The sequence below is a fragment of the Lytechinus variegatus genome, chromosome 19, assembly GCF_018143015.1.
Source record: "Lytechinus variegatus isolate NC3 chromosome 19, Lvar_3.0, whole genome shotgun sequence".
NCBI classification, from domain to species: Eukaryota; Metazoa; Echinodermata; class Echinoidea; order Temnopleuroida; family Toxopneustidae; genus Lytechinus; species Lytechinus variegatus.
This window is the reverse complement of record NC_054758.1, coordinates 12,030,662-12,047,259: the sequence shown is the minus strand read 5'-3', so window position 1 is coordinate 12,047,259 and position 16,598 is coordinate 12,030,662. Positions and strand designations below refer to the sequence as shown.

Genomic DNA, 16,598 nt, shown 5'->3' with positions numbered 1-16,598 from the left:
AAAAAAACACAAAACACGTACGCCTTACACAGATATACACGATTATGATAGAAATTGAGGACATCCTTTTTTCTTTTCCTTTTTAGAAATGATCGCACGTCACTATGCAACCGAGGACTAGTGTGTATAAAGTAGGAATGCCGTGAGTGAAAAGAAAATTGTTCTATACAATTAACGACATGTATTCTATACGGGTAATAGTACCCCGTATAAAAATAACACGTATACTTCGGGACCGTCTGTGTACCGAAGACGTCCTCGGACTGATGTGTGATGTCCTCGTTTTCCCACTAAGAGTATGTACAAACGCACATATACTCGGGAGGGGGTGTGGCACAAAGAGAGATAAGAGGGGGTATATCATTACCTCTAGCGATGCACGCACCAACGCTTTTCCAAGACCTTTCCCTGTAAATAAGGTTAGCAATGAATTATTCATTATACTCAACAGGGGGGTTTGATCCACAGCACGGCAATAGATTTATCATGAAGGAAAAAACATAGGCCCTGCCTCTTTTTTTTAGTTTTGTCAGTTTTTCCCTAGTATTTGTTTTTACTGCAGTCGAAGTTTATTAAGGGATAAATATGAAAATTTATTAACTGAAAACTATATATTTTTTTCGATTTTAGATGAGAACGAAGTCTTTGGTAAACCCCTTGGTTTTACCTAAGCTTTAACAGATTTCTTGTCAGGAGGGGACTAAATGGCATTTCTATTTTGAAGATTTAAATAAAATCTTGTGAAGAAGAATTGATTTATATCTTCATGACCATAAATGTATTCATCTTCAATAGAAACTACTAACTTTCCTTCAAAAGAATTTCTACCAAATGTTTCTTCGATAAAGTCTTGGCTAAGATTTAAATTGTCTTCAGAGAAATTGTTAACAACTATCGGAACATGAGACACTGATAAGAGAGGCAAGAGCTAAATTGATTAGAGCTTGTCGTCGCGATAAATGACTGCGAGTCTGCGACTTATTAATGAACATGGCCCCCCCCAAAAAAAAAAAATATATAATAATATTAATCATAATAATGATAATAATAATCATAACAGAAATAATAATAATGATAATAATAATAATCAATAAATGGTTAATAATAATACTAATGAAATAAAGATTTATAAATAATAATGAAATAAAAATGAATAAAAATAGTTTAAAAACAAAAATGATTTAATAAACAATTATAATAAATTAATTTATTAATCAATTAATCAATATAAATATATATATATTTTCAAAAATTATTACAAAAAAATTGGGCTTGTGTTACATTATCGAAAATTGCTTGGACTAGAGGGGAATATCAGATAATAGAAGGTCGACTACCATAGGTTCACTTGTAGATGTACACTGTAAAAACGCTGTTTAAAATTTTAAGCACGTTGTTTAAGCCCGTCACTTTAACAACTTTTGTTTGAATTTTTTAAACAACTGCTTAAACTTTTTATACAACTTGATTAAAAAGTTTAAACAGTTACAAAAAGTTTAAACAACTCGTTGTTAGAGTGACAGGCTTAAACAGTATGCTATTTTTTTTACTGTGTATACCTGTGTGTTGTGGTGAAATATACAACCCTTGCAGCCAGTATGTGTCTCCTCTCAGGGAATGGTACATCTTGGTATACAGTATACAGCCGACGATGTCGGGACGGACTTCATTCTCCTCGTCATCGACGCGACGTCGATGTTCTACGAGTATTGCACCATATGGGGGATCGTCCACTCCTCCATCATGCGAGAATACTGAAAGTTGGATTTGAGGAAGTATCATGTTTTGATGGTAGTGTGGATGCTGCGATGGGGTCACACATAGGGCAGTATCCTGTTAATCATGTTTGTATTCTCAATTGTAGAGATTTGGCCAAAATCCCCTACCTTTTGTGTCGATTTATTTTCTGAGCAAAATCACCTAATTTTTGTAATTAAAACCATTTTTTCTGCTTGGCATTTTTTCTCGAAATCACAATTATTATGGACTGAAACTATTTGGGGGAGAAGGGGGGGTGCTTGTTTACAAGTCCAGCGCCCCTCTTAAAAAATCTTCCCAAACCACGAGCTTAAGCAACATAAATATTTTGTTTTATTCCCCACAAAATATATGTCTATTTACTCTGGACGTATTCTCGAAAGGAACGGTTATGTAGATTTAGCTTAAAATTAATTCGTAAACTCAAATAATTTGAGTGTATAACAAGCATTTTGGTGATGAAAATAAATTTGCAGATTGCAGTAGCCCTTCGTAATTAAAATTCGCAAACGTTGTAGGTAAGGAAGAGTCCAACTAATTGTGGGTTTGTACACAGCAAAAACTGTAGTGTAAACCGGTGTACATAGAGGACCACACCAGTTATTTTACACCGGTGTTAAATTGGTGGTGTTAGTTTAACACCTATAGGTGTTATTACAACAGCTTTTGTTGTTACATTTACACTCTTTGGTGTTACTTTTAATTTTTAGGGTGTAATTTTTAACACCTCAGGGTGTGGTCCTCTATTAACACCAATTGTTGTCAGTTTTAACACCGCAGTTTTTATAGTGTAGTAGATTTTAATGAAACAGCAAAATCTCAAAACATGTCATAATCATAATCAGCCCTGGAGAGTGGGCGGGATCACACAGCTAAAATGCGTTATCAAAATTCGTCTATAAATAACCTTTTCGTGACATTATTTACTCCTGGAGGTATTTCGTTCTATCGATCACAATTCATTGTAACACATGATAATATATAAGATTTAATATGTAAGATATTTGATGATTTATATACAAAACTATTGTTCAATATATTGATGTCAAATTTCAGATATGTATTTTTATTTTCCAGAATTTTGTTGTGAAAAATGTTGCAAAAAACAATAAATGAAATGAAATAATACAGGGTACAAAAGCATAAAATGATAATCGGGACTGTGTGTGCACTTTTTTGTATTTTTCGGTTATTAAAGGATTGAATGTTATTTTATATGTTTACATAGGGGATTACAAAACTATATCCATGGTTTGGCGTAATGTTACAGTATCATTACCTTCTTTGGTAAATTTTGCAGGTCGATACTCATCTATTTTCTCAAACTTCATCAGCTCATTGCACAAATCATAAACGCCGTCAAGATCTTCAAGACTTCCCTCTCGGACCACATAATCGTCATTCTGAAAAAAAATAGTGCCAATAGTCAAAAAGAGAGATAGGGAGATACAAGGAAGAGAGAGAGCAGGGAGAGAAATAAATTTGATTTTATTGAGAATGTATGAAAAAAGCAAATTCAACCGAAATGGGGACGGGGGAAAGAGGGCCAAAAAAAGAAAAAATTTTAAGCAGATGTCCATAAGCGGGAAGCGATAAAAAGTAAATAAATAAAACACGTGGAAAATATCTAGGAAAAAGCATATTACTTCATGAAAAATTAAATGAAAGCAATGAAAGAAAAAAATACTCAGGAACACACTGGGAACATACATGGGTATATCGGAATGCGTCGTAAATAAGGTGTCCCACAAGGTTGCCTCGTGGGACCTTTTTCATACAACTTGCAAATACGTTTTTAACAACTTAAGTTCTCATTTCATTTTCAAGGTAAAAAAGATGCATTATTAGATGAGGATCAAGTAAATGCATTTTGTCTGATGTGCGAAAGGAAATACATTTGGTTTTATCCTTTGACAAATTGTGAATTTCAAATTAATGTGTAATATCATTATGACATTTTCTGTATTTTCAGAAAAAAATTCTTACCGAAAATTCTGGTGTTGTCGAGGGATTCGCCATGAACCACAAATCACTCTCACCTGACGGCAAGGTGGCCATATCTATCAATCCTTCGGCCTCAAAAGCCGAATCAAATGTGTGGTCATTTCCACATACACTCGCCATCATAAAATGAGTACGCTTTTCTGTAGTAACCTGGAACGAGTCAAAAAGAAAGTATTAGTAAGTAGCAACGAACGCAGAGGGCGTCAACACTTCCGCAATATTGCAAATTGTTGAAGCCCTCTACATTCGTTGGCCAGGGTTTATAGTTAGGACGAATGCCATCGCTTATTGATTTGAATGACATGTACTCATTAATTTTTCTTATTTTTTCCTTATTCGGTAGTAGCATTATTCGATTCATTATTCTGTTTATGTATCTATTCCATTTCTTCATGGGAATCGCCCGTTTCTCTTATAATTTTAGTTTTACTTATTCTGAATTTCGCCGTGGAGACGTTTTGTCAACAGGACCAAGGGCGGAAATCTTTCCCCAAAGGTAGCGGGACCAGTGGCTGGAAAATATCAGGTTTTTTCTTTAAAAAAAATATTTGACTAGCAAAAAAAAGGGTTATCACCCCAAATTTAAGGCCAATCGTGTGGCGTTCGGAATGGATCGCGTGACGATGTGAATGGGATATAAGACAATTTACGAAAACTCTGTTTCGCGTCATCTTAGCAAGGATACTGTGGCAATGATGTAATGCGTCTTTTGATTGTGCAGCTTTCAGTTCTCATTGTGACTGTGATGCAAGCTGCTTGCAAGATTCCTGCGCGGAAGACGCGACTCCGACTTTCGAAAGTGCACCGGCCCAGGGGCGGATCCAGGATTTTCCAAACAGGGGGGGACACATATTCCAGAGGAAGAGGGGAGCACACTTCTGTTTTAACTGCAATTTTACATGACAAATTTTAATCCTGCCTCTCAAGAAGGGGGTCATTGGGTTTGCCCCCCCCCCTGGATCCGCCAGTGCACCGGCCTGTCTATGTTATATATTTTATCATATAGACCATAAATTGGTCCGATCGGACGGGTGGAATAATTTAAGTTTACCATGTCTATCCTCAACAATGTTTGAAGTTCAAATGAATTTCTGTCATGACTATTAAGGAAGAAAAACAAAGCTCTTTAAGCATCTTGAGTAACATCTGCTGGAGTCCATGGTCTGGTGATAAACATGATAAATAATAATCATGATAATATGAATAGGCCTAATAATGTTGATAATAACAATATTGAAGATAATATTGATAACAATATTAATGATACTGATAATAATTTTATTTAAAAAAATATTCATAATAATGTTAAATTTATGAGAAGACGACCTCAGGGTGGCCACATGTTTTTGCTGGTGATGATTACTATCATTGAATATCCAACATAGGTAAACCAAGAAGACCTATATAACCCGGACGTCTCCTTATGACAATATCCTACATTTTTGTGTATCTATTTTTCCGGAGTCTTCTTTTTTCTACTTAAAAAATGGTAATTGGTATTTGCCTCCTGCCCCAATATAACACCACCATATTGCTAGACGATAATACTTACCCCTGTAAGACGGTTTCACATAACAGCATGCAATGTATAAAACCAGCTGTACCGACTACGTAATTGTAGGGGAAAGAAACAAAGGCACATCCGATGATCTCAGTTTTATTTTCTGCCTCATCTGTAACCTCTGTGATGATTGCTGTAAAAAGCCCACGTTCGTGATGGTCGCTGAAGGCTGTTGGGGGAAATGGTTAAGAAGTTTATTCTGTTGTACTTATGAATTGGATAAATCAAAACAAAGTGAAGATAAAGAAATTAATAATCTTTTTCATTTAAAGAGAATGAAACCACAGGAAAATTTTAGCTTGTGTGAAAGCAGAAAAATGAGAGAATAACAAAAGTTGATAAAGTGGACAAACAAGGAAGTTATGAGCAATTGAATGTCTAAATCACTAATGACGTGGACATCATTACATTGGCTATGCTATCAGATTTTATTTATGTTACACAACTCTACCCCTTGGGCAATGAAGATATACATATACCAAACATTCTTTGGGGGCTTATTCTAATGATAGACAAACAATAATGCATTTATGATATGATGTGAAACTGTAATACACGACGTCCTCCTCTCATTAATAGTACACCAGGGCCCCGTCTTAGAAAGAGTTACGATTGAACAGATCGTCTTAACCTATATGTGCGCACTTTCACAATGAAATTGGCTAGCCTGACAGCCTTAGCATCTATTGTATCCATTTGTATTGTGTTTTTCACTACTGAACTTGTTCATTTTACTGCTGGTACATGTACATGTAATGCTGTTAAACCTGATCCAAATGGAAAGCACAAGTAGGTTGGTACACCCATTCAGCGGTATGCCAATTCTCTTTCTAGATTTCGTATTTTGCTACTGATCTCGGGAGACATCAACCCTAACCCTGGGCCTTCTTCTAGAGGATCCAACCTTTCAGTTGATTCAATTACATCACATTTCACATATGATAGTCAGACACTTCATGCCCTTAATATAGGGGATACTTGTTCCACGAGAAGATGGCGGGAAGATAATCCCATTGTTTGGGACCGGTTGGTGTCTCTCGGGATCAGTAGACCTTGTCGAAGGCGGAAGACTCATCGGGGTAAGAGAGGAGGGCGTGGTCTCTTTAAGGGGCATCTTAAATTTGCCAGCATTAATTCCCGGTCTCTGCGTAATAAACCAACTATATTTCAAGATATTGTCATAGATCACAAATTAGATTTTGTTTGTGTGAGACATGGCTGACATCAGATGACGATCCAGTCATCGGTGATCTGCGTCCTGACTCCTACACTTTCAAGCATTGTCCAAGGGTCTCTGGGCGTGGCAGTGGAGTGGCTTTTCTTCACAAGGACAGTCTTCACCTTGTCACCAAGCCGCATGAAAAATTCGACAGTTTTGAATGTCTATCTGCAACCATCTCCAACGATGTTAATTGCATGGACATCTCTGTAATCTATAGGCCACCTGGTGGACATAGTTTTTCCAGATTCCTAGATGAATTCTCTGATTTCCTGGATAAAAGCATACATGTATATCGAACTCAACCTTTTCTCATCACTGGCGACCTGAACATTCACCTAGACAATAACTCTTCACCTGACACACAGAAGTTTAATGATCTAATCAGCGGTCACGCCATCTCTCGGCTAGTTGATTCTCCTACAGGTGTCACGCGCGTAAAACATTCCCCCATAGACTTGTGTGTTAAAATGGCACTTTTGAAAAATTCATAAAAAATAAATGTGAAATTAGAGGGTGGAATGTTTACTACCATTGGATAGGATATACATCTGACATTCCATATCTGACCAGGAAAGGGTACCGTAGCCAGCTCATTTTAAAATAAATCGCCATTTATGAAGATAACTATGAATGCAGCAAATTCATCAACTGAAACAGTAAAATGGCCCTAATTAGTCCGCCAGTCAAAAAACTAGTTCCAATTTACTTATTTATCTTCGAAATTTGGGCGAAGGAAGTTCAGTAGTTACCATTTCTAGAATCAGTGTTTCATTTTGAATCATATTCATACATTTTTGTCAATCAGCAACATCAAATTGAAAAAATTCGAATGGGTTGGGTCGAACGAATATTTTTAGCCCTCCTAATGTAATTAGGCTCGTGGCACCGTCTGTACACACGACAGAGGTCACATCCTTGATGTTTTCATGGTTAGGGACTCTGATGATCGAGCTCTCATATCGAAGCCTCGAGTCATACCTGGCATCTCAGACCATATCTTATGGAAGGTCAAATTTCCAAGCCGAGTCGGTCCCAGTCTACTATAATCAGTCGCAACATCAACAACATCGACAGGGTGACTTTTGCGAAAGACATCACTAAATGTGACATCATTGCTCCTGGGACAGAGAGTGCAGACTTTTGTGTCGACACCGCCGTACATAGTTATAACTCTGAACTGGGAAGGATTCTCGATATTCATGCACCCCCGAAAGAAAGGAAAGTCCGGATTCATGTTGATTTTCCATGGTATAATAACAACTTCCGCACTCAGAAGACATTGTCAATTCCCTTGTGAAGAGAGCAAAGCGTTGCATTATGTGGCGATCATTGAAGACTGTCACGACGACTCTAAAAAAACACTTCTCTGTGGCTAATCGGCTACTGAATCGTCAAAAGTCATCACCTCTTCCTTCCCACTCGGACAGCTCGCAAATAGCGTCTACTTTCCATCACTTCTTCCAGACCAAAGTCAAGAAGATCTGCGATAGTTTAGCATCAGATGAGTCACCACACAGCCAGCTCACTTCCTCTTCCTTTGAAACTATCCAACCAACCACTCCTGACGAGATCATATCACTCCAGTTCTCTCCCATTTAATCAATATGAGTATAGAACAGGCATATACGTTCCTTCCTCTCTGAAAGTTGTTCTCATTACCCCATTGTTAAAAAACCCTCCCTGGACCAAAACTACCGCCCAGTTTCAAACTTACCATTTTTGTTCAAGATTCTTGAAAGGATTGTGTTCTCTCAATTGACTGAATACCTTTCGGATAATGATTTGCTCGATCCTTTCCCGTCAGGTTATAGGTCCAATCATAGTGTAGAAACACTACTTCTTGATGCGTCTAATTATATCCTACAAGGCATGGATAAAGGGAACACCACAGCTCTTTTGCTGTTAGATTTGTCCTCCGCCTTCGACACTGTAAATCACACTATCCTTTTGAACATACTTAGTTCACTCAGGGTCAAGAGTGAGGCTTACAAGTGGTTTGAGTCTTATCTCTCATTCCATTCTCAGATTGTTTGTATTAACGGTTATAAGTCCAATGCTTTGCCTCTCTCTTGTGGAGTACCACAGGGTTCTGTGGGCGGGCCAACTCTCTTCTCGATTTATTTATCTGGATTGCGACAAGTCCTGTTGAAACACGAAATTAAATACCATATTTATGCAGACGACATCCAACTCATGATTTCCTTTAATTCGGATCAACTAGCTGCAGAAAGTTCCATTTATCGTCTTGAATGTTGCATGGTTGATGTTCCCAATTGGCTGACTTCTCACTCTCTTAAGTTGAATTCAGCCAAGTGTGAATTTCTTCTTTTTGGCTCCAAAGTACAGCTTAGTAAAATCCACATCAACTCCATCGCATTTTCTGGCCTCACTGTAAATTTGTCAAGTTCTTGTCGCAATCTCGGTATAGTTTTTTATTCTCACATGACTATGTCGAATCACATTTATTTGTAGATCAGTTCGCTACCAATTGCGAAATATTGGTTTTATTAGGAAATACTTGTCTCGACCGGCCACTGAAAAATTGGTTCACGCTTTAATTTCGTCCCGTCTCGATTTTGGAAACTCCCTTTTGTTTAATCTACCCCAGAATCAGTTAGTCAAAGTTCAGAAACTTCAAAATGCTGCCGCTCGCATTGTTTCTCTATCCACCAGGCGCACTCACATTACTACTATTTTAAGATCCTTACATTGGCTCCCTGTAAAACAACGTATTATGTTCAAGATTTTGTTGTTAACTTTCCACTGTGTTCATGGCTCTTCTCCCCCAGTATCTCATTTCACTGATCAAAAGTTATACCCCTTCAAGATTCTTACGTTCCTCCTTTCCAATTCTCTTGTTACCCCCAAAGTTTCCAAAACCTGGAGGGGGAGATCATTTCTTTACTCATTCTCTAAGTTATGGAATAGCCTCCCTGAAAACATCAAACAGTGCTTGACCTCTGAAACTTTCAAACATTACCTTAAAACTTTTCTCTTCAATTCTTCATAATTTCATTTATTATAATTTCCTTAAAAGCGCTTTGAGCACTCTACAGAGTGGATTTGGCGCGATATAAGTCTTATTTATTATTATCATATTTTTTCCAGGAAATCTATACGATATCCTTTCTAAACAAATATAAGCACACTGAATTTTCAAGTAAACACTGAATGCATGATTACACTTGACATCTAGGAAACATTTTCGAAGTAACATGCAGTTTAGATGTTGACGTTGCTGGCTTTCCATTACATCGATTGATCTGATCAATTGTAACTCTTTGTAAGACGGGGCCCATGTTTCTACCATCCTTAAAAAAATTGTGCATGAGTGCACTACCCAATACATGCACATAATGCTACAAGCGATATCACCCCTGTCATATTTGACTCCGAGTCCTCTTTGTGTTTTATATCTTTTTTAGCTTCGATTGATTTCAAATCCTATAAAGATTTAAATCAAAGTCAACCAAACCATTTTCTGCTATTGATGAATACATATGTACTTACCTTGCTTCGAATTCGTTAGTACTTCCTCTAAACCCTGTTCGACGACGTACTCATTGAGAAGATCATACACAGTCGGTACATCATTCGTTGTCGCCACACGGCAGCTATATCGGCCCATTTTCAATCCTTGTGATGAACCAAGCCTTTTGTCTATTTTTTGTCTTGTCACGACAGAATGATCAATTTTTAACTGTTGAAGATATATAATGCTATGTCATTCATTTTCAATGAAAAGACCGAAGCCTAGCAGTGGCGCATACATTCGTAATTCCGAAGCTTCGTTATTTTGAAGGTTCGGATATTCCGAAGGTTCGTTATTCCGACAGTTCGTATTTCCGAAGGTTCGTTGGTCGGAAAACGAAATGATGTTCGAAATTCCGAAGGTTCGTTAATCCGAAAACGAAATGAGGTTCGTAATTCCGAAGATTCGTTAGTCCGAAAACTAAATGATTAACGAACCTTATTTCGTTTTCGGATTAGCGAACCTTCGGAACAACGAACCTTATTTCGTTTTCGTATTAACGAACCTTCGGAACAACGAACCTTATTTCGTTTTCCGATTAACGAACCTTCGGAACATCGAACCTTATTTCGTTTTCCGATATCGAACCTTCGGAATAACGCCACAAATGTTCGGATTAACGAACCCTTTTACGTTTTCGGATAAACGAACATCGAGGTATAGGCAATTTACCTGTTTCGGAATTACGAACCTTCGGAATTACGAAGTGTAACCAGCAGTGGTGGCACCAAGTGGGGAACAGCCCCCCCCCCCCCCGAATTTCTGAAAAACTGGAGGATGTACTTTAAGATGCTATTAAAATCATCTTATTCAAGCTGATATAAAGTGCCCAAAACCACATTTTCCACTCTTCACATTTTTGCAAACTTTCCCATCCATTCACTGTCAGCTCCAAGCAATATTATTCATTAACTTACAGGGATGCTCCTGGCTGAATATATTTATATGTCAATAGATAGAGCAATATTCACAGAGCAAAATGCTGACAATTTGGTCAAAATCGGATGACAAATATAAGTTAGTGAATTTTTATGATTTGCATTATTCCGGTGAAACAGTTCTAGACATGTCTTCGTGAATATTCATTGGGTGGGCTGATGATGTCACATCCCCACTTTCCCTTTTCTTATGTTATTACATGAAGGCATAATTGTTTCATTTTTTACATAAATGTGTATATGATGTGTCGCCATTATGATGAAATAAGTTACGGCAATAAATAGCTAATGCACTAATCAGTTGTCATTCCAATTGTTTAAATTCTTGGTAGAAAATTATTATTTCAACCTAATTTCATATAATAAAATATAAAAGAACAATTGGGGATATAACATAATCAGCCCACCTAATCAATATTCATAAAGGCATGCCTAGAACTGTTTCACAGGAATAATGAAAATCTTTGAAATTCAATTACTTATTTGTCATTTGTTATCCAGTTTGGATCAAATTCTCAGCATTTTGCTCTATGAATTTTATTACATTAATTGAGATATAAATATTTCCAGCCTGGACCATCCGTTTAATAGAAGGACATTTTTGTTAGGAGGTTTGACACGTTTGACTCTTAAATTCCGAAGGAACGTTATGAGGCATAAGCGCAGTTTGACACTCTCTTACATTGTCTTCTATTCATCCATTCGTGCAGAAATGCTTAACCAAAAGATACCACATAGTTTGACATAAATAATTCTTTCAAAATAAAGATGGACAATTTTGCTCGTCATAAATGATCTTTTAAACAAAGTAAGAACGGCTTAGATGTAGTTTTGTACTCACCTAGTACTGTAGGAAAGGCACATCAAGGCATAGCAGAAGGTACGTTATTCGAGGAAATGATCAATTAGCATACATAGCCTAGTGTCCTGGTTATTTCTAGTACAAAATTCAGATTTATTTCACATAGGATATTAGCGCGATTTATTTTCTAATAACTAATAACTTTTAAAGGCTCCCCCAAAATAATTCCCTTTACCTGTTGCAGTTAAATACTTTAAAACTTTTCTCCTTCCTTCCAAAATCTGCCTGTGAGTATACTGTGCATAAGTTCCCGACGGAGACATAGACATCATAGCTTTTCTTAACAATACCCTGATTACCATGACACACGTTTTACGATTTACATGTATGTTCAAAACGGACTTTGTCCAGATTGCTTCTGCAAAGTACATACATGTACTTAACTTTTTAGACGGTAAACAGTATGGCTCCCGAACCGTTTCAGGACCATGATCATCACAATATTGCAGGGTTTTTCAAGGAATAAAGTAAAAGATAGGGGAGCGCACGACGATTTGTATGAGTGTATTTGGATGTGTGTGAGGGAGGGTGTGTGGGTGGGGGTAGGGTATGTGTGCGTGGGTTGGTGTGTGTGTGTGTGTGTGTGCGTGCGCGTGTGGGTGTGTGTGTGTAAGTTTTGCCATGTTTATCGTGTTGATTGATTAAAGACTGCTTGGTTGACTCGATGATTGATCGGTTCACCTGACCAGTTTTTTTTTCTTTCGCTTGTGAGATATCGCCATTGGACACTACACAGCCTTCCTCATTTTTAATCATTTCGATTTCATTTAGTTTTCTTTTATCTTTAATTTCAATAATCAACACAATACTGTATAATATGTTCAAAACTTGGAAAGAAAAAAGAGGGAACGTTATAAGCAATGCATAAACAATTAATTTACAAAAAATACAGGAACATAATCGTTACATAATAACAAAAAATTACAATATTGACAATTCAACAAATTACCGATTGCGAATTGCATGCAACATGACAAGAGGCTATAACTAAAGAACGAAATTATGAGGTGGTAATTAACCCCCCGGAAGACAAATAGTAAGCTTGATCATCAACACAGCGTGGAGTGTGGAGTTTGAAGTTACAACAAAGTGAATAAATATACGAAACAGACAATAAAATATTGAGGGAATAGAACGGATCAACAGCATTTAAAAATTTGATGCCTGTAATTTCAGTACAGTATCTTCAGTTAAATTTACATATTTCATGGATATAACATGTACATGTTTATATATTTGAGCATTTCTTAAATTCTTTTGGTGAATTTCTGTTTATTGGTCTCTACAATCTTCTTCCTGTTTGTTCTAATGTTTGGGTGTAGCCCGAGTGGCAATTAATTCAATTGAATTTACCAATTTGCCTAGAGCACCTAACAAGGTTGATATGTGCGCAATATAAATACCCTATAATATAGGTTTTCCCGTCCAATTTCGTCAAAATTTCAACCGATTCAATGATGTAATAGTTCAATTTGCAACTAATTCGAATGACCTATGAGATCAGCATTTAAATACCCAAATACTTTATTTAATTTAATCATATTGGCACGCGATTTCATGGTTATTTCATTTAAACAAGTATAAAGATCGATCAAATTCAAATAGCCGAAGAGGTGTTTTCAAATTCGCAACGGTAGGGGAAGGCGGGGTAAGTTGAGCATAGGGGCAAGTTGAGCCACCAGCCCCAGGCCACTAATGAATGAGTCAGACATTGTGGTGGTGTCATGTATTGATGACCCATAGCATAACCCCTAACCCCACCACATTGTTTCCAACTTTGAAACAAAAAGTAGTTTTTTAGAGGGAAAAAATATGAATTTCAGCCAAAAAAGTAAAAAAGAGTGTGAAATAGATAAGTGCTTTATAAACACACACGTCTTTAAATATAATAAAGACATGATAACAACATTATTAGTCCAGGTATGCATCTTCATTCTTGTCATAGTCTTTTATATGATGGATGCATAATAAATGTGTGGATACAAAATTATCGCACTAAGTTCGGACTGGGGTAAGTTGAGCCAAACAGCATGGGGCAAGTTGAGCCATGGTAATTCCTATGGTAATGTATCTTAAAAAACAAACAAACCATAAAAATCGATTGAAATGCAGGCTGAAAGGAGCAAATTTAGATGACTGCTCTTTTCCTTTTACAGGATGTTAGTATTTATAGAGAATTAGCAAGTGAAAAGACTTTAAACAAAATATTGACATGCTGGTTCTCCCCCATACATTTTGTACATAGTTTTTGTGGCTCAACTTACCCCAGAAGGTGGCTCAAACTTACCCCATATATGGGGCAAGTTGAGCCATTTGACATCGTTTTTTTCAAATGTCACGATGACTTTCAGTGTGGGGATAGAAAATTGTAGATAGGTGGAAAATATTTCAGAAGAATTAAATTTCAAGGCAAGGTACTTATTTCCACAAGATTATTAATCATATCAATTCTAACATGCAAAAAGCAAAAACTGTCACAACTTACCCCGCCTTCCCCTACCCTCCTTGCTAAGGTTTAGGAATTCAAAATCATTAATATGCGATCACTTATATGATATGCACAGGGTTTTTCGTTGTTTTATTTCTTTCTTTTTTTTTTACTTCATTTGAATGATTATGGAAATGAGTTTTACTTCTTAATTGGATGTTTACCATTATACTGAAATGTATCATCCATCTGAAAAACCATCATCGGAACAACAACTCGTATTTCCACTTTCATAACTATAGATCGTGGTCAATACCATCCCTTCCCCACAACGATATAATTTACAATAATATGAAATTAAAAAAAAGAACAAGATGATGAAAAAAAATACCTACCATTGGCATAGGTCATCCACCCACTCACTGGCGGATCCAGGGGGGGCACACCCGGCTCGTGTCCGTGCCCCCCCCCCCCTTGAGAGCCGCAATTAAAAAAAATCGTGGACCGTCCCTTATTCTTTGGTTAAAAACCTTCTGTTTTGCTTGTCAAATTCCTAGGGAAAATGCCCCTCTTTTTTTGGAAATCCTTGATCCGCCCCTGCACCCACTCATTAATCACTAAAAGAATAACCGTTCACAACAATATCCTATAAGTGTTGCATGAATTGCGTCTTTATCAAACATAATGGAATACAATTATTCTAACTGAAAGATCAGAAAAAAAGATAAGGTAAAGTTTGGAGAAAAAAATTGTATAACGTTAGAAAAGAAAAATGAACACAGAAACATGTTATCTGAATTTAGACGTTTAAAGTGCAAATATGTGTGCCGATTAATGAAATTGAAAATGGTATTTTGGGTGAAATTAAACGATCAGTTCGTCGTTGCGAAATTAAATGACAACTGATCCTGTATTTTTTAAACTGAAAACATTAAAAATTGCCGACTTATATACTATTCAAATAACTATAATTATGTTTAAATATATTAACAATCTGCTCCCTTCGTCCTTTGATAACATGTTCAAATTTAATAGTTCTGTCAATACTTACCCAACGCGCATATCCGGAAACTTTCATCTCTCTAACCCCAGACTGTTAATTGCCTCTAAATCAATACGACACCATGGTCCTGACATTTGGAATGCCGATTAATGAAATTGAAAATGGTATTTTGGGTGAAATTAAACGATCAGTTCGTCGTTGCGAAATTAAATGACAACTGATCCTTTATTTTTTAAACTGAAAACATTAAAAATTGCCGTCTTATATACTATTCAAATAACTATAATTATGTTTTAATATATTAACAATCTGCTCCCTTCGTCGTTTGATAACATGTTCAAACTTAATAGTTCTGTCCATACTTACCCAACGCGCATATCCGGAAACTTTCATCTCTCTAACCCCATTGCCTCTAAATCAATACGACACCATGGTCCTGACATTTGGAATGGTCTTCCAAACAATATTAAAACGTGTTCAACCATATACTCATTAAAAGCCACTCTAAAGAAAACTATCATTCAATCTTATCAACCCCACCCTCCAAATTAAAACATTCACTCAAATATTCACATTCGCTATTTAATATTCTGATTTTACTCAACTGCTATACACAGCACCAGCACCTGCACTTGCAATGCACCCACTTGGTCAGTAAATATCAATCTTAGTCACGAATCTTTTATGAGGCCGCCATCAATTCAAGCCTAACCGCTCACGATGGCGGTCTCCTGCGTTCATTTATTACATTATTTTGTTTACATTTTATAATAGATTAATTTATACTCACATCCTTATTTGTATTTATTATGTAATATGACCACATTGTTTATATTATGAATTATTTTGTATTTTGTAATTATAAATAATTTTGTATTGTGTTTTTGAACGCAGAAATAAATGCAAACAAACAAACAAACAAACTTTTGGCCATTAATTTGAACGAATTTCTCCCTAAATTGAATTTCTACCAAATTCAAAGGAATGACATAGAACGGAATTAAATGATGAATAAATGAAAATGAACCATGTGTGCAGAGGGTTGACAAAATATTTCGAATTTGAAAGTCCTTTCATTAATTTAAATGCAACCCTGATGAAATTGGACGGGAAAACCTATATTATTATTATCATAATAGTTTGTCCACTAGCCATTTGGTAAATTCAATTGAAAAAGTTGCCACTTGGGCTACACCCAATTTGTCTACTTTCCATTTGGTCTCATCCCATATGGACTAATCCTAGATAGCATACTAGCCATTTGGTAAATTCAATTGAATTAATTACCAC

At 36.4% G+C, this 16,598-nt stretch overlaps 1 pseudogene; it reads right to left on the bottom strand.

Moving 5' to 3' along the window:
• The window catches only part of LOC121406103, a 29,664-nt pseudogene extending 17,452 nt beyond the window's left edge, over positions 1–12,212 (bottom strand).
• Positions 12,213–16,598: the final 4,386 nt, after the last annotated feature.